Source organism: Vicugna pacos, chromosome 14 (assembly GCF_048564905.1).
Source record: "Vicugna pacos chromosome 14, VicPac4, whole genome shotgun sequence".
Taxonomy (NCBI): domain Eukaryota; kingdom Metazoa; phylum Chordata; class Mammalia; order Artiodactyla; family Camelidae; genus Vicugna; species Vicugna pacos.
The window spans coordinates 71420760-71439545 of NC_133000.1; the positions used below are offsets into that span (position 1 = coordinate 71420760).

An 18786-nucleotide genomic window follows, 5' to 3' on the forward strand; every position below is an offset into this window, starting at 1 on the left:
CTTCCCTGAGTTAGGATTCAAGTTGCTTTTATACTAAAAGGAGAGGGGGTAAAGTCCTGGTTCCAGCCACACTCCTGGCGGGAGGTGCTCATTTCTTCCTTCCTGGTCACTCACAGGTGGGTCTGGTCAGGATGCTCCCTGTGAGCCACACAAAGGTATTTTAGCCTGACGCTCATGCCCTGGGAGGCGGGGTTATTATGTGGAATGCAAGCTTACAGCAACTTCCCTTAGTGGTGAGCTTGTACTAGAACCCAGGGGCTCTTCCCTGTTGTGTGAACAGCCCCCCCAGTCCCACGGGTTAGCCCCCTTCTGGGGAAGAAAAACCAGCCCATGGCTCCTTCACCTGCCTTTTTATACAGGAAAAAAAGCCATTCCTGTAGCAAGGGTGAGGACAAGTGCTTCCCAAAAACCACACGCTTGCTAACTAGGATCCTGGCTGACGAAACACTGCTTGGCCAGTCACAGGCTGTGTTCACATGACAAGGGTGGCTGTCACTTGAGTGGACTGTATTAAAACACTTGGTTTCCATGAGATTTTTATAATCACGCTATGTGGTGTTCACGGATGTCTGGCCCATAAAAACCCTGTATTTATGGCAGCTACAAGATGAAGCTGAACCACTTGGGAGCCAAAAAGCATCTGAGTGAACTCCGTCACTTATTGTCACAGGACTTTCAAATCCGAGTCCTTTCTGAGGTGGAGCTTCCTCAAACGTGAATGTGCAGGCACGTGACCTACGGCAGAGCTGGGGTAACTGCTCAGTTCACGTGGATGGAGGCTGAGCACCCTGCCCAGGAGGAGAGGAGCATTTGGACGAGATTCTTCAGCACCCGCACCCTGAAACCTCCACGTGGCCCTAACGGCTAACACAAGCTGAGACAGGGGTGGGCCTGAACCTTCAGCGGGTGTGCGGGGCTGGAGCGAGGTCAGGCGTCTGGACGCCTGTGCTGACCCCCGAGCTGACACCTTCCCTGTCTCTCGTTAGGCTCGCCCAGAAAACCTCAGTTGAGACGCCCACCCTCCCCTCTAGGCAGATGCAGTCCCGGACGCGAGTGCAGGAGTGACGGGGCCACCACGCCCGTGCTGCCAGTCTCGCTTCTGCTGATATTTACGAGCTCGATGAAGCGGGCCCTGTTCACGACCACGGCATCACCTACACCAGACGGAACCTCCAACACAGACCAGGGCAAACGTGCCGGGCCCCGCCCAAGTGGAGCCAAACTCAAAGCTTTTATTTTTGGAACTCCAAGTGGAGAACCGCAGTTTCGAAAACACCAAGGCAAAGAGTCCGAGGCGGGAAGCTGTCTGAGAGCCACTTCCGCATGAAGGTGCTCCACGTTTCCTATTCTGCTTCCTGCAATGGTGAATTTGTTATTAAAGCAGAAACCTAAATAATCAGACTGCCCCTACGTGGAGCCTCGCTTTATCTACCTTAAGATCTCGCCGTCAAATGGAGATACGACCGGTGTTACCAATTTAGGGTTTTCTGTGGCATCTACTCTGACATGTCAGGTCTATTTCTCTGGGTGAAAAGTGCATTCATTTTTTTTTCATGGCGGGATTTTATTTTTTCAGCTCCGAGGACAGCTGAGGGCTGCAAAACCAAGCTGATGGCCCCATAGGAGAATCCGATCGGTTGATAAGACAGTTTATAAGAAAAATCACTGCACTGCACATCCAGAATAACTGTCAAGTGAGGTCACAAACTCTGTTTGATTGGACCATACCAAAATATTTAACGTAGCGAATTTTCCAGAGTTCACGAGAACTATCTTGCCCAAGACCCGGGCTTAAGCTCAGATGTTCGTTGTCAACCCTTCGTCCACGGCCTGTGGCCATGTCTGTGGACCCAGCTGCTGCTGTGCGGACCCACAGAGGTCTCTGTAACCGCACCGGAGCGGCAAGCGATCATTCTAAAACACCGAGTGCTGGCTGGTCGTTGCCTGAAGCCAAGCCCTGCACCTGATTTTGCCTGAGTAATTCTGTAAATCCTCAGAAAAGGGAAGTGAAGTGTTTAGCAGAGGAAACAGATTCTTCTTACAAAAGAAAGAACACTTTCTTGATCTGAGAAAACAGCAGAACGTCTCCTTGCCACAAAGATGCGCAGGCTCCACTTTGAAGAGCAAACTTGTAGGTGAACGAAGATGCGAGAATAAAGCACACGCTCCTTCCTCCAGGCGTGACGCTGTGTTCATATAAAAGCTGTGCGAGCCTGATTTACGTGGACTTCTATTAGTCAGCAAAATCCAATCCCAAGGTTTCCACCTGTCACCTCTAGGCTTCCTTAAATTCAACACTCGGCAAATGTGATGGGTGTCTCCCGTCCTCAGCTGCTACTTCCCAAAAAGAAGAAGAAAAAACACGGGAAATGGAAAGACAAGCACCTTAAACAGGTGGCCAGACGAAATGGTTTGAGCTCCAGGAACAGTCATGTCTTGTCTCCCCATGAGGGTTAATAAAACCTCGCAGACATGGCCGTCATCTACCTGAGCCCGGGCAGGTCCAGGTAGACCTGCCCTGCCTCCCCCGGGCTCAGAGAACAGCACTAGTTACCGCAGAGCCGTCATAACTCTTCTCAGGCAGGTGACACGCGGTGCCGGGTGTCCCAAGACGTGTGATGACTGCTGTGCTAGGGGAGAACAGCCCTGAATCCACACTGCTCCTGTTTCTTGTCCTTTAACCCTTGTAACCTATTTGCTTTTGCTACAAGGTAATCACTAAAGGGATGTTGCTTATAAGCTTAAATGATACACATGGCCCGTCTCTGGGCGCCCCGCCTCCCGAGAAATGAGCGTTAAGCTGAATCACCTTTGTGTCGCTCACAGGGAACAGCCTGACCACGCCCACCTGCGAGTGACCGCTGGAAGGCAGAAGTTGACACTGCCCCTCTGGAGACCAGGGAATGTTTGGCTTTACTTTCTCTCCTTTTAGTATCAAAGAAGCCTGACTCCTAACTCAGGGAAGGTGGCTCTTTGGGACACTAGTCCACCATCTTCTCCACCTGCTGGCTTTCTGAATAAAGCTGTCTCTCCTTGTCCCAACACCTCATCTGCCTGTTTATAGGTCTGTCGTGCGGCGAGCAGCACAAGCTTGGACCCAGCAACATTCTGTCCATAAACTGTGAGTGCTTTTCAACTAGTCCCAAACTTTTAAGAAGTTCTGATTGGCCCTAAATATTGAATTGCATGTTCATCATCATTTTCTTCTCAAATGTTTGATTTCATTAGGTTTGGATCATTCATTCATTCACCCGGTTCAGAGCCTTATACCGGACAGCAGCAGAATTGCAGGGAAGGTATAAAACTATGAATTGGCACATGGTAACTGACTATACTTCAACAGATTAAAAAAACCTTTTTAAGAAAGTTATAAAACCATGCAGGGCCCCTGAATTGTGATTATTTTTAACTTTTCTAAACCATTAAAATGCAGCTCAAGTACGTAAAGATATCTGCCAAGAAAGGAAGCAGGGGGCGCTGAGCTTTCCGATAGATGAGGGTAGGGCCGTGGGACTCCTTGGGACTTCAGGCTCTTCTAAGTCACGCGACCACGCCAATGACACAGGAGCAGGACCCTCGACCCACCTGAAAGGCTCCCATCCGTGAAAGCAGAGCTGGGGTGAGGGAGGGCCAAGAGCGGGCCGCCCACCCCACAAGCTCCCTGCTGGCGGCCACTCCCAAAGAAACCAGAAGGCTCGACCTTTCCTTATGCACCGTCTGAAATTAATTTGGGGCTGAGAATCAGAGGCAGATCAAAGGGTGGATTACCTGAGGCTGCCTCTGTACTAACAAAGGCCTCTTCAGCTGGTGAATCGGTGCGGGGGCCCCGGCCCCGGGCAGCGATTTGAGAAAATCACCCACGGCAACAACTAGGCCAGGAGTCCTCAGTGGCTGCCAGCAATCCCGCTGAATGTTGGAGGGAGAGAGAATTCATACGTAATCCAAGTTAGAGCAACAACAACTGAATGCTCCCAGTCCTGCTCGGGAGAACCCGGCCCAGGCCTGCAGGGAAGCCCAGGGCATCACCAGCCGGGGAGGGCGGTCTCCCCAGCCCTGCCTCCCGCGCGGCGCCGCTGGTCTTCGGGGAAACACTGCTTCCGTAAAGCCTTGATTTCCTCGTCAGTAAAATTGAATATCAGCAAATAACAGCTACTATTACTGTGGTCCTCCGGGTGGCTGTGAGAGATGGGAGGCCACACAGAGGAGCAGAGGACCTGGAGGTAGTTGACTCTCCTCCCAAAAAAGGTACCCTAATTCCCCTAATAGAAGCCCCACAGAGATGCTCTCCACATTGGAGCTCAGAGGGGAGGCCTGAAGAGAGAGCTGCGGAGCTGAGGTTGTCAGCCCCATCAGGAGGGAGGCTGTAACCTGTGAACATCCCGAGTCTGGGGGAAAGCGTCGTCAGCAAGGAGGAAACAGCGAGAGCCACACAGAAAAGAACGCAAGCAGCGAGGGGAGCCCCTCCGGGCCTCAGCACCTCTGACCAGAGGGAGGCAGTCCTGACAGGTGTGAATTAGATGAGTGCTGCTTACACAGATGCCTCATTTTCCAACAAAGAACCTCAGCCCACACGTGAATGGACGGAGAAGTTGTGGTCACTGGTCAAGGAGCAAGAGATGGGTGAGGACAAAGGACAGGGTGAGCAACCTCAAAGGGGCTGCACTCTGTCTGCTGCCAGACACCTAAGGAGCCACCCCTGCCTGGAGAGGCAGGGGCCCAGGATGAAGCAGTCCGCCCATTACATCCAGCTCTCTTCTATTCCACGTATGCTGCGTGGCAGGCAACGTGCTGGCTGCTCAGAGGGTGCTATTTCTCATCCACAATGATCCTGAAGGGTAGTATCACTGAAACCGCGTACTTGCCCCGGGTACACTGATACGTACAGCGCTCCACCACTCGACGTTCCCCCTTTCAGTAAGAGTCTCACTGCAGGTGGGCTGGGGAGCCGCCACTCGGGGCAGCCGCCTGAACCGGGCTGCAGCTGGGCCGCCCCTCAGGGTCCCCAGGTGACTGGTCCGGGAGTGAGCCTGGCACCACATGGGGTCAGTCATTTTGAGGGAAATTTGTGTGGATACTGGGAAAATCTCTTTCTGAAATTGCTAACTCTGAAGGGAATGTGGGCCGAAAAGTTTTGAGTTATTTTCATTAAAAAGTAAACTTAAAGTCTTTCTGTAAATTGCAAGGAAACAATTATTTCATACTGACAAACTTTTCAATACAGAAATTCCTCAGGGGCTGTTTTAGTTTTGTTTTGTGTCTGCTTGTGTCTCTTTGAGGCCTGCAAGAGAGAGGCGATGGACGCCCCGCAGACGCAAGCCCCCTCTGACATCATGAGCGCGAAGCAGTGGCAAGGGCTGCTGGGCACATGGCGTCTGAGCGGCCCATCCTTCGCACCGGAAGCAGTTAGCAATGCGAGTCTGGGCCACAGAGAAGTCAGGGGTGTGGATCTGGCCATTGGATAACACCATAATAAAAAGAGCACAAAACTCTAGTAAAGGAGGGAAAAGTGATAGAAGATGAAGTCTTAGAAGGAAAATTTGAAACATTGGAAATGAAACGCATCCTTACTTCTGCTAAATGCATTGAGAAAGAATGGCCCAGAAAGACATCACAGGAGACCAGAGAAGCAGAGTGTGGCCAGTGGTTTGAAACACCTCCCAGAGGCCCAAGGCTGTCGGCTTACAAGGGGCCTCCGGATCTGCCAGAAGGGAAGGTTGTTGCGCTGTTTCCCAGCTTAGCTGGAAAGTGAGGCAGGAGACGCCACTGAGCAGTTGTCCTGGGGGTGAGGCGGCCGCCCTGGGGTGCAGGGTGGGGATGGCCGGAGGATGCAGACGTGGAGCTGGAGGCGGGGCGGGCCGGGCCGGGCCGGGGGGAGGGGCCTGCCGCCCGCTTGCGAACCAAGTGGACGAATGAGTGCAAAGCAACGGAAAAGGGATGCGATGTGGAATCTCCTACGAGGCAACATCCTTGAAAAAGTGGGGAGGCTCATGGGTGCAGGTGTGGGGCAGAGAGGCATCACACTCCCCGGGCGGAGGAGGGCGGGGACCCCTGACATCTGCCCGCTGGGCTCTGCGCCTTCCACCCACAGGTCTGCGCTGGGTCCCTGAGAGAGGACACGAGGCAGCTCACTGACCCCGACTGATCAGCAAGGGCAAGAAAGTGCCAGGCTGTTAAAGAAAAAAAGCAAAATAGGTGGTTTCTCCTGTTGCCCAGCTGGCACCTTGGTTCCGAGGACACAGCCGCACAACAGGACATTCTGTGTCCTGCAACTGCTGCCTCAGTCCCAGGCACGTCCCCTCTGCCTCCTTCTTTCGTTCTCTTTCCCGCCAAAGTGTCTGCTTCAGGGCTGAGTTCCACGGGAGGAAAGAGCCCGTGACCGCGGACGACCGGCCCCACCGGCATGAGGGTGACGCGGCGGGAGGCCTCCAATAGAGGACCCCGCGGCCAATCTGGGGCAGGAGCTGTCACCCACCGGCCACCTGGTGGACAGCTCCCCGCCCAAGCGTTTTCCCTTTTTTTTTTTTTTTCTTTATTCCGCCTTTTCTTTCTCTCTGGGCAATAAAACAGCCTTTTTTTTTCTTTTCCACTTGGCGCCTCTACTGAAAAGTCCTTCTCAATCGGCAGGCAAGGACCCACACGTTTGTAGGGGAGGCCTGCTCACCCGTCTGGTGGGCTTTCCAATTTGAGGTCCCTCTAACTGCTGACATCTCCAGGGCCACCTGTCTATTCATCCAACAAATGCTCAGTGAACACCTCCCCAGGCTAGGCAGTGTGGCCGTGCACTGGGACGTGCAGCTCCCAGCCAGGGGGGTGGGACTTGCACAGTGGGGACTGGGGGTCTCACTCCCAGCCTGTGTCTTTTCCAACACTTCAAGCCACTCCAAATATATATATATATTGGATATAAGTTAGAACATGGCACTTGCTATGAAATTCAGCTTCATACTCAGCCCCTCCTGGGGCACCACGTCCCGGCAGTCCTCCCTGTAGAAACCAGGGGCTGCCCCTGCCCGGGAGGTCTAGGGATGAGGACACAGGACAGAAAGGGAGATCGCAGACACCCAAAGTCACGCGAAGGAGGCAGACACTCAGCCAGCAGGGAGAACGCTGTCGGGAGGGCGGGAGGTCCTGGGGGCTCCAGTGTATTCTTGGGAGGCACCCGATTCCATCAGAGCAAGGAACTGCCAGAGGGGATGAGAAGGGCCTGAGCAGTGGACAAGTAAGGGCTATCCAGCCAGAGGAGAGCGGGCTTATGAAGGAGGCACAGGTGAACTGGGAGAAGCAGGAGGGCAGAATGAGCAAGTTCAGGGGCACCCACGCCCAAGGTGTCTGGCGCGCCCGGGGCCAGAGAGGAGCCCCACGGGACCCGAGTCCGAGCGAGTGCTTGGCCTTTCTTCTAAAGGGCATGGGGAGCCCTGGGGCACGCAAGACACCTGCTAATTCTCAAAGAAGTATGTCCGTATCCAGTTTGAAGATGCTTGGGGTCCAGTGGCGCGGACTGGGTGTCTCGCTAGGTAATGAGGGGCTGGAGGAGTAGCACAGGAGTCAAGCTTCTGGCTTCTCCTCTCCAGGGAGCCTAAGAGCCAGGCAGCCCGCATCACCCCACTGAGACGGCAGAGCCGGAGGGCACAGGCATCCAGGGGTCGGCAGGTCTCAGCTGCTCGTGGTCTTTAATGGGGTTCATTCGTCCCAGCACCGAATGAAGCTGTTTCAGTTCAGTCCTGGGAGGACTTGCCAGCCCTGCTTCTTCACACACCTCGCCCTGGAGGAGCCACTTCTCAGCCAGAGGCCGATGCTCAGCACAGGGACGATGTCAGACACTGCACAGGTGAGGCTTCGGGAGCTTGACCCAGGAAAGGAGCCAGTCTCAACCCCAGGCAAGCACAGAACGGCTTCCCGAGCCGAGAACGAGGACTTGCTTCACACATTCCAAAGGCAGCCGGCAGCTGGGACAAAGGAAGCGCACGCGCATACACACACACACGCGTGCGCGCTCACACACATATACACACCCGGCCGCGCTTTCAGGCTGGTCCCAAACAATTGTCCGCAGCTGCTGGGAGGCCCTCGGTGGCTTCACCAAGTGGAGGGTGCATTGCAAATGAAAACAACAGTCTGCCAGTCAAAGGCGATGTTGTTAAGCACAGGAAGAGGAATGCCACTGGTGGGGGGGCGGATAAAAGGGCTCGGAGCATCTCCAGAGCAGTTCACACACAAAAGCACCTCTGTGCCTTTAACAGTAGCTCCTGCCAGGGTCCCCGGTTTCATAACCTGAATGCTGCCCGTAGTGATGTGGTTTGGAAATTAACCTGGCTTTTCTTCCCACTGCTGTTTTACATATTAATTAAAGTGTTTTCCTCAGATCAGGAATGCCTGCAGGCTGGCTGCGCTCTGCAAAGGCATCCTGTCGCCACGCCCTGCCGGGCCCCAGCCGAGGGCCTGCCATTCGAGGAGTCTGCCCCGACCCTGTCCCCTCCCTGGCATCCTGAGACAGACCACACACTAGTATGGCCTTTAAACAGTCATCCATCGCTTCCCTCCCCAAAAGATGACTGCAGAGCACAACTCAGGGGAGGCGAGTTGTGGGAGAAATTGCTGGAGAGGCGTCTGTGTCTCTCCTCAGCACCCGCCGCCTCCCTCCCCACCCCACTTCTTTCTTTTTCTTGTTTCCTGTTCCAGCGGTGCTTGGAAAACATGTGCAAACAACTCACATTTTAAGAGTAAGTTGACTTGTTATTGGTTATTACAAGCTATTTACACCAGAAACTAACACAACATTATCAATCAACTATGCTTCAAGTTAAAAAAGAGTTAAGTTTTAAATCATCTGATTTTAGGGAATCACGGTGGCTTAAACTTTAAAGACCACGGAGTTCCTGAATCCCCAACATGCAAAACGGATCAGCCCCTCAGGATCCAACACCCGCCCTGCGGTCAGCCTCCATATCCCGCTTTGCATCTCGAAGTATCTTTCTTTACAAGTTGAAGAATCATAGCGGTGCTTCAGTTACACAGTAATGCCAGGAGTAATTTTCTAGTTCGGCACATGTGGCTCATACATCTGCTACCCAGGGTAATGCAATCAAGTCACAGTTACTGCCTTGGGTTCAGGATACTTTAGCCCAATACATCCTTTTCAATTTTGAATTATATTTTGGACTGAATCCATGAACTTCTTGCATTATGTTAAATAAATATACTTCTTTGTGATTTTAGAAAACTTTGTTCCCCATAAAGTCAAGGGTGAAATGATTTAGACTCAAAAATGCAAAATGCAGGGCTAACTGATCACCTGTAATGAAGGTAATTCAGTTTATACACCAAAGAGCAGATTATTCCAAAATTTATGTCATGGATTTTTACACATGGATGTAGGCATCAGTATAAATAAGGAAATCCAGCTGATTTATCGAAAACAAAATAAAGCTACTCTAGTTCCCTACTTGGCGTTTATTTAGAAAATTCAAAAAAGGTGAATGAAGGTCAGATTCAACGCAATGAGCATCTGGGGGCACCGTGGAGAGGTGACCTCCATGCCAAAGGTCAGCTGCAGAGGACAGAGGCCATCACTTCCTTGGAAAGATGTCTACAGTGTATCTCCCTGCAAAGCGCGCCTGTGCCAGCTCCAGTGACAGAACTCCTGTCTCAAACCAGTTCATTAATTAGGAAGTGTAATGGCTCCTCTGGCTGTGAGTCCAGAGGCAGGGCCAGCCTCAGGGCCGCAGGGGCCAGGAGCCCCAGCCATCAGCCTCGGGTATCTCCATCCTCCCCTTCCTTCATCCCGCACGAGCCCCGCCCCCAGGGGGCCACCTCTCGGGTCCTGGGCTGATTGCCTGAGAACTTACCTACATTCACGGAGCTATTCACTTCCAGAAGCTTCTCAGTCGTGCTGGGGAAACCCTTCCAAGAGCCCTAAACTTCCCTCACAAGCCATCCAGCACCCAGAACCGCCCAGCAGCAAGAAGACAGGTGGCTGGGCTGCCCCGGAGGTGCAGGAATCCGCCTGGAAATCAGCCTTCTCTTAGGAATGCTTGTGGAATGGAGCAGGGTGCTCTAGCAGGGGACAGGCTGCACACAGTTGCACGTCCCCGTCACAAGAATAACTCGAGGAGAGAGAAACGACTGCTTACCTGTCGGGAAGGTCATCCCGGGATTTCTGCCCCGAGAAACAGGGCTCAAGCCCACTAGGGCCTCTTCCGACTCCGAGACCCTGTAAGGTGACCCCTGCTTGGAAAGAAATGCCCCACTTTGTCACCAGAAAAGATTCTCAGAGGATTCATTGAATGACTGCTCTAGGCAGGGCGCTCTTCCAGGGTCTGGATAGCAGGAGTGACGAAAGAGACATCACTGCCCCGGGTCACTTACGTTCTGGGAGGAAAAATGGACAATACACAAGATGCATAAATAAAACACGCAGGACCGCAAAGGGGGGTGGGGCGAGCACGAGAAAGCAACAGACAGGAAAGACACGCGTGAAGTGTGGAGGCGACGGCCGGAGCCTTCATTTTAAATAAGTAGCCAAGGAAGTACTGACTGAGAGAACAGCCATCATAATTGCACCCCGCCCCCCACAAAAGGTCCCTGCAGCACGGATTAGGGTTCAAGTCCATCTGGAAGGCAACCCCAGGACGCCTGGAGGTGAGCAAGGGGGCGTGGAGAGACAGCTGGCCCTGGGGCAGCGGCGGCTGGGGAGGCTGAGGAGGGAGCACGGCCCAGGACGTCCCGCCGACGGGGACCCGGAGCTGCCCCGCGTGGGTGCCTTCGGGACACGCGGCCATGGGGTGTGCTGGGGAAGCCAGCAGGCAGGGGAATGGCAGCTTCGAGGAGAACCGTTCAAAGATGGAGCCGGGAAGCGAACCAGAAAGGTTTTCGGGACACAGTGAGACTTTTACTGCAAGCGAAGAGGGGACACATCTGACCTGCTTTCTTCACAGGGTCACCGTGCTTCTTAATGAAGAATCCACCGAAAGGGGGACAAGAGCGAAGCCAGGAGGCCAGTCCAGGAGGGAGGAAGCCGGAGGCCGGGCAGGAGGAGTGGGTGGTCCCGAGAGCCACGTGGAGAGGTCAGGAGAGAAGGGTCAGGGGTCCCAGGTCGGATCTACAGGATCCCAACGTCCGCCTGCAGCGAGGGCGCTGGAGACGGGGGTGAGGGAGGGGTGGGGGGGATGGAGAGGGAGGAAGAGAGAGGGAGAGACGCGTGAGCAGAAACACAGGTCTTTTGTCCCCGTGTGTGTGTGTGTATGTGTGTGTGTGTGTGTGTTTGTCTCTGTGACACCCAGTCAGGGTTTCCAGTCTTCAATGCAGCATAAGAACGTGAAACATCCAACTTACAAGAGTGGGGGTTTATTTGTATTTGCTGCTGACGGGGTAAGAAGTGCGGGTCTGGGGGACAGTCCTCTTCCATGAAGATATCTTGGCCTCGGGTGGCGGGGGAAGCTGGACCCTGCGGCCCCTGACCCAAACTCTTATTTTATTCCTCATTATGTTTCCGCATCTTAAAAAAAATTAATGTGTATATTATGGAGTTTAACTGAATTTTCAGTGAATGAGGAAATCCAGGTAGAGGGTTTCACAAAATACCAGTATCAATGGTTAGATCTTCCATACAAACATCTAGGATTCTTCTTATGAACAGCTTTCTTAAATCCAAGAGGCTAAACCCTACGCTGCACACTTAGGATGCATTTGCCCGAGTTACACGTGACCCTGCCCCTCAAGGACAGACCCACCGGGAGAGACACAGCGGGGAAGCCCGGTTAGCCAAACCGGCCACCGAAGTCATTTCTCGAAATCCAAGGGCAGTTCCCTACACAGCTGTCTTTTCATAGTGACCCACGACTCCACAGCAAACGATCCTGAAGACCTAAACACCCACCTTCTCCGAGAGACTCAGCAGTGCCGTGCGGACACCTGACCAGCGCGAGGCCGGCCCCTCGCTGGGTGTGAGCCCCCGTCCGGTGGCTCGCCCCTGGGCAGCCACGGGGTGAGCCTCTCCGGGCCGCTCTTCTCGCCAGGAGCGCTTTCGCGTTTCTAGAAGGATTATCCCTGAGCTGTAAAAACTGCAGTTACCACCATGCTCTTATCGTAACTTTTTATTTTGAGTCAATTTTCTGAACATTTACATCCATGAGAGTCGAGGTTCATGTTCGACCAGAGAGTCATCCATCCTTACCCTCAAAGACCAGGGACCTCAATTCAGGGGCAACCAGGAGACCCCCTAAAGTGTTATGCGTTAGTCATGTGTGCGAGGCGGTCAGGGAAGTCCATGGAGGAGGTAGCAGTGGATAAAGGCCTTCAGGGATGGGAAAGCTTTTACTGGGCAGAGTTAGGCGGCAAGAGGAAGCAGTACCCACGAAGACAGGGCAGGCAAAGGTGCAGGGGGCCCCTGATTCCTTCCCGCGCCTGGGTCACACAGCACAGGTGTTCAGAGATGAGCCGCTGGAGATCCAGGCCTGGAGCTCCAACAGGGAGCGTTTGGACTCTGTTCGGTGACAAGAGGGATCTGTTGAGGTTTTGTGCTCAGGGTAGTGATGTAACCTGAGCTGAGCTGGACAGGAGATAAGCTGGAACCGGGAGTCCAGCGGAGCAGGTGAAGTAAGCAGCGTGTTGTCAACGGAGCGGCCAGGACGGGACGGATTCGAGGACATCCCAGACACAGACCTGACTGGGTATGGAGGAGGTGGGGCAGGGGGCTGTCAGAAGTAACTTTTAGCCTCAGTGATTCAGAGAAAATGGTCAGGAGGTGGAACTGGTTTCAGGGAAGACAATGATCCATTTCTGGACATGTTGAATTTAAGACACCATTAGAAAAGCCAAACTAAGCCATCGTGCAGGCAACTGCCAATGAGAGATCGTGGCTTCTGAGATTTGGCTGCAGAGAGATGGGCACAGAAGCCAGGAAGGAGGTCACAGAGGAAGGAAAGGCAGACGCAGGAGGTGACGGAAAGCTAGTCGGGAGCCAAGGGTGCGGGAAGGGTACAGCGAGGAGAACAGCAGAGAATGGGGCCCGGGGAGGGCAGGCACTGCGCGCAGCTGTGGAATCAGACAGACACCGTGTGAGCCCTGATCCTGCTCCTCCAGAAGCAGGGCCAAGTGCTCTCCGTCAGCATCCCCTGCAGAAGAGATGCTGTGACTGCATGACACAGATGCGGAGGTGGAGGCAGCCGCTCAGGAGGACCTGTGACCTATTGTTCTGGTGACTCGGAGGCTGTCAGGGCAAACGTGTCACCGGCTGGGGGTGGCCGAAGCCACTGCAGGTCTCCCTTCACTCCCTGCAAAATTCTTCCTGCCTCCTTCCAAGCTGTAGTGGACAGTTTCTCTCTCAAAAGCGCTCCTTAACTCTTCAAAACAGAGCTCGTGGCTCCAGCCTCCGGTCTTTTTCTTTACTTGAGGCCCAAGGACGCGGTCACTGTCTCACCCGCGAGCGCTGCGCGGCCCGCCCACCCCGACGGGGCTGGGAGGGACTCAACCAGGAAAGATGTCCTTGTCCTGGAACAGCTCAGATCAAGTACTGGTTGAACGGCTAGTGGACGGCAGGGGCGGCAGAAGGAAGGGAGGGCGGGGCGGGGGGTGGAGACGAGGGAGACTTTGGGGGAGAAGGACGGAGAGGCAGCTCTTCTCGGGGAGCAGGACTGTGTGGAAACTAGGGCGCATGCTGGGTGGCAGGACGGGCAGGGCTGGTGGGAAAACCCAGGGCTTGAGCATCCTGGGGACTCAATAACAGAGGAGTAATAAAGCACCAGAGACCCAAACTGAGATGAGAAAGTACAGATTTGACTGGGGTGTCACCTGTAAGCGAGCTCAGGAATGTGGATCCCCGGGTCACCTGGGGCCAGGAGTATGCAGCCTGTCCTGAGCCTTCCTAGGCTGATTGCTTGACTCTACCGATGTTTGCACATCTGCTTCGGGAGAAATGTGGATGGAAAGGCATATGAAGCCACGGAGGCACAGCCCTTCCCCGCTGCCCTGAAGGGCTAGCTCTGTGCGTCAGCTGGGTGACTTCTCATCTGGACCGGGCTCTCGGGCGTGTTTGGGACAACCGGCCAGACGGGTGTCTGCTCTGTGCGGCCTCCCATCAGCCAACAGACGAGACTGGGCTTGTACCAGGGCAAGAGCAGGACTCTAGGAGAGCAAGCAGAAGTTGCCAGGCTGCAGGAGGACCAGGGGTGGGACGGGTACCCATCCCTCCCTCCACAGTCTACCGGCCACAGCAAGTCACAGCTGGGCCAGACCCAGGAGTGGAGAAACAGACTCTGCTTCATGGAGAGAGAAGCCTCCAAGTCACGTCTCAGGGGCTGGGTCTGGGGCAGGGCTGGAGAGGGAGGCATGCGGGATCATTTTTGCAAAGAATCTACCCCAGGAGGCTTGAGAAAGAGGAAGCGGACAAAGAAAAATGGTGCAACGCTAGTGTCATCAGGCAGGGAACTTTGGAGTTGGAGATTTTGGCGATGGATCATTTTCAACGCCTGGTAAGACCGAATGCTTTGATAAATAAACCTAGTTACCTCCCTGCACCAAAAAAAAAAAACAAAAAAACAAACAAAAAAAAAAACCGAATGCCTTGCTGGTTGATACTATCATCTGTCAGGAAGAACGTCGTTTAGTGAATTGGGTGATGGGTCTTTGGTGTTTCTTATGTGACTTATTCTCATGCTTGTCACTTTATTAGAACATTCATGACCTTTAGGAAAGACCTGTGCCTGAAGCAAGGTGGGCGATTGGTACAGATATTTGCTGAATGAATCTAATTCAATCCCTTGTGAGATAATTCATGTATTAGGAAGGTAAGGCTCAGAGAGGTAAAAGAGTCGGCTCAGTGTCACACAGTAGAGTCTTTTCTCCTGAATCCTAGTCAATCCCATCTTCTTTTCATTCTTTATTAATTGACTTTTTTGCAAGTGATAAGAGAAGAAAAAATGACCGAAGACACTAACATTAAGTCACATAATATGCTTTATCATTTTAAATTTGTCTACCCTAGCTCCACCAAAAGCAGTGTGGCCATGATGCTGTATCACCTGGTATGAAATAGACTAGCCTGTAGTACAAGGAACCAGATTCTGCGCCAACCACCTAACGCCACGGCTTGGCAAATCAAACCCAAGGATGCTGTTCAATTATTTTATCAAACTGTGTCTACTTTAGCCTCAGAATTTCCCAGGACAGCTCATTTCATATTTACTCCAGATCATCTCTTTAGGTCTGGAGAAGTCATTTCTTGAATAACTCAAGAATGACTTCACTGCAAGATCTTTGGCTTTTTATTCTTAACCTGCTGGTCAGTGTTTCCCTTTGTCAAAAGCAAGCAGGGATTCCAGCCTCAGACTGCATGATGTTCCTCAGCGAAGAGTAGCCCCAGGCTCCAGAGGAATGACACTGCAGAAGACAGCCGGGACAAGAGGAAGTCACGCGCGGATGAGGTTCCAGAACAAGCATGTGCCAGGGAAGGAACTGGCAGGCAAGCGGCTGGGCCCGGAAACGTCCGCAGCAGCAAGCGGAAGGGCTCAGCAAGCGAGAGCTGGGGTGCGGGGGCGCGTTTGCCGGCATCACATTATAGAGGAAATCACTGCGTCCTGTTTATCCTATGGAGGATCCTATTTTTTTTTAGTTGAAGTACAGCTGATTGACAACGTTTTGTTAACTTCTGGTGTACTGCACAGTGACTCAGTTGTACATATGTATCTTCCTTTTTACGTTCTTTTTCATTATAGGCTATTACAAGGTATTGAATACAGTTCCCTGCGCTGCACAGCAGGTCTTTGTTCTTTACCTGTTTTATATACAGTAGTGTGTACCTGCTAATCCCAAACTTAAAGGATTCTATTCTTATCCATTGATTATATAAATACATACATTGATCATATCTAAAATATCATGTCTGTGTGAACATTCAGATATGTATCTACGTACATATGTATTTTAAATTCAAGTGAATGGGTAAATACTAAATTTAACAGTAACCAGATAATTATTTTTTCCCTTCCCAGTTTCAATTGCTCCCATAGCACCAAAACATTTAAAGGTAAATTAATACATTGATATCTAGACCTGTACTGGTATAGACGAGTGTCACAAATGGTCAGTCACTTGTCAGCCATGGAAAGAAGTTGGGGCTCCACTTCAAGAGTGCTGGAAAGCCCCTGGGGAGCGGTCTGATCTGATGCACGTAGCCTAGCCTCACACAGCTGTGTAGAGAATGGGGTGGAATGGATGGGGCGGAAAGAAATGGAACTGAGTGAGAGGAAGCTTGTAAGTGGGGAGACCACCTAGGAGGCTGCTGTGTAGCCCAAGCAAAAGATGACGGTGACCTGAACTATGAAGAGAGGCGGTGAGAAGGGGTTAGGTCACTGGCGGCCATACCTTTATGGAGAGGCCACCAGGATTTGCTGAAGAATGGGATGGCGGATGTGAGATGGAAAGAAGAACCCAAGATGGCGCCCAGCTTCTTGTTCGGCGTGTTTGGTGGATGGTGGCGCTGTGCATTGAAGTGGGGAAGACCGGTGGGTTGGGTGGGCTGTGTTAAATAAAGAGGTCTTTTTTGATTGTGGTGATTTTGAGGCATATTAGACACCCAGGTGGAGCTGTCAGGTAGATGTGAGTCATTGGCACATAGATGGTATTTGGTGCCCTATGATTCTGTGAGATCACCATTCCCGATTCCAGGCTTTAGAGGGAGGCAGATGGAGAAAGTGCTTGGCAAGAAGAGCTGAATGGAGGATACAGGAGGAATGGCAGGTCCAGGCAAGAGCATGATTTGCTTTTTTGATATGTTGAGCAGGAGCGGCCGGTGAGACATACTTGCAAGTTGTCAAGTCAGGAGTTGTTCATGTGAGGTTGAGACTCACGGAAGACAGAGGTGAGGACGCAGCTTGGGGAGTTGAAGTAATGAGGGTGCATGAGGGCATCCGGGGAAGGGTGTCAAGTTGACGAGCAGTGGGACAGGTAGGAACGCTGATTTCCAGGCCAGGGAGAGCAAAATGCACCAACTAAAGAGGCCGCGTCGCACAAATGCCGACCAGGAGAGAGCAGCGCCCGCACACCCGGGTCAGCACTGCTGCGCTTCCTTACCAAGCGTGGGAACCCTGGGGGCCAAGCAGTGCAAAAAGAAGAAAAGGGGGTTTGATTTAGTGATCACTCCTAAAGCTCCTTCAGGCAAATCTGCAGAAAGGGAGGGGGAAATGCAATCCGTGGTTACAATGTAGTTGGACCCCAGCGGTTAACAGGGGGAAGAAAAAGCTTTCGCCTTGACTGTGAGTGACTTCGCATCACTTCTCCCCAAACTCCAGAAGGCAGCTCCTGCCTGGACCTCTGACACATGGGTAAGGAGATGTTTAGGAAAAAGGCTCTCATCCCAGACGCTCCTCACCTCTTTCAGGGTGGTTTTGCAGAGACCTTGCCACCACATGTGTCATCAGTGGGATAACTGATCGCACTAGGGTGCAGGGCATCTTGCCCTGGCGGCTCCCCAGGGGGCCCAGGTCCGCAGCCCGTCAGTCTCAGAGGAGAGATGCCCGGACAGCGCGCGGTTACAGGGGTCCGAGTACTAGGTCAGGAGCTGATCTCCCTTCTCGTGTGCTAACAGGGAAAGGCAGCACTTGACGTGGAAGGGAATGAGGCAGAGAACACGGACCACTAAGAGTTACCTCCTCTTCCACATACGCATTTCCCACCCACCCTGTGCTTGGCATTACACACCCTCGCTCCCCGAAGTGTGGTCCCGGGACAGACCTGCAGCTGCAGCAGGACCTGGGAGCTGGTTAGAAGCGCAGAGGCCCTGCCCCGGGCCCCCTGAGTCAGACTCATCGGAGCTAATGCAGTTCCCTGGGGGGCCTGTGTGCGCATTAACGTGCGAGAAGCGCTCTTAAATATTATGGAATGGCGCTCCACTTCAGCTTTTCCAAAGAAAACCTTCCAAAGAACTGAACAAACCTTGACCTTTCAGTAAAGGGTGTCACTGAGGTAGCTCAGGTGTGCCCCAGAGCTCCAAAGCAAAGCGGTGAGGACTGCTGATGGCATCAGAGTGGCCGGTGTGGCTTTGACACCTGCAGACCCAGGGCTTCACTACCGTCGTGAAGAGGCGTCATGCACGCCCACCGAGCTGCAGGCACAGCAGGGCTAAGAGGGCTCCCGTCTGCCCGCTGCCGGGAAGGGCTCAGAGCCGTTCACGCGACGCCGCGCGGGGCTCCAGCGAGCGAGGCTTTGGGTGTCTACGGCGGGCCCTGCGATGGCTACCTGCAGGCCCCACGGGCTGCCACCTCCTGGTCTGGGCTTTTACTTGTACTGCGTCACCTCAGCCGCTTCCCCGCCCTAGCCCCGGCGGGCAGTTCACGAAGGTCTTTGCCCCTTACTGTAACACAGTCTTCGTAAACAGAGCAGCTGAACTGCAGCAGGAATCTCCTACTCACGGCTCCGGAGGCTGGAATTCCGAGGTCAGGTGGCGGCGCGGTCGGGCGCCGGCGAGGACCTCTTCTGAGCTGCCAACTCCTCGCTGTGGTCGCTGGGGGCTGACCGGGGCCCCTTGCATGAGGGCACTAATCCTGCCCGTGGCCCACCCGCCACCCACAGGCCTCGCCCACCTCCCAGGGCCGCTACATTCTGGGGGGAGGTTCCAACACATGAATCTGAGAGACACACACACATTCCATCCACAGCAACAAATAAAGATTAGAAGTTATTTTACAGAAAACAGCATAAAAACTATTTCCATATATATTTTAAGTTTACTCACTTGTTCATCTTGGTGCATTCCAATCTCTCTTTTTTTTTAATTCGAAATCATTAAAAGTC

At 53.1% G+C, this 18786-nt stretch overlaps 1 long non-coding RNA gene across 1 annotated transcript; it reads right to left on the reverse strand.

The window, feature by feature from the left end:
- Window positions 1-1991: 1991 nt before the first annotated feature.
- Window positions 1992-8081, reverse strand: LOC140685575 (uncharacterized). Its single transcript, XR_012058846.1, has 3 exons — window positions 8013-8081; window positions 3769-3906; window positions 1992-2334 (listed from the first exon to the last, which is right to left on the reverse strand). It is a non-coding gene; the product is annotated as an uncharacterized lncRNA (long non-coding RNA).
- Window positions 8082-18786: the final 10705 nt, after the last annotated feature.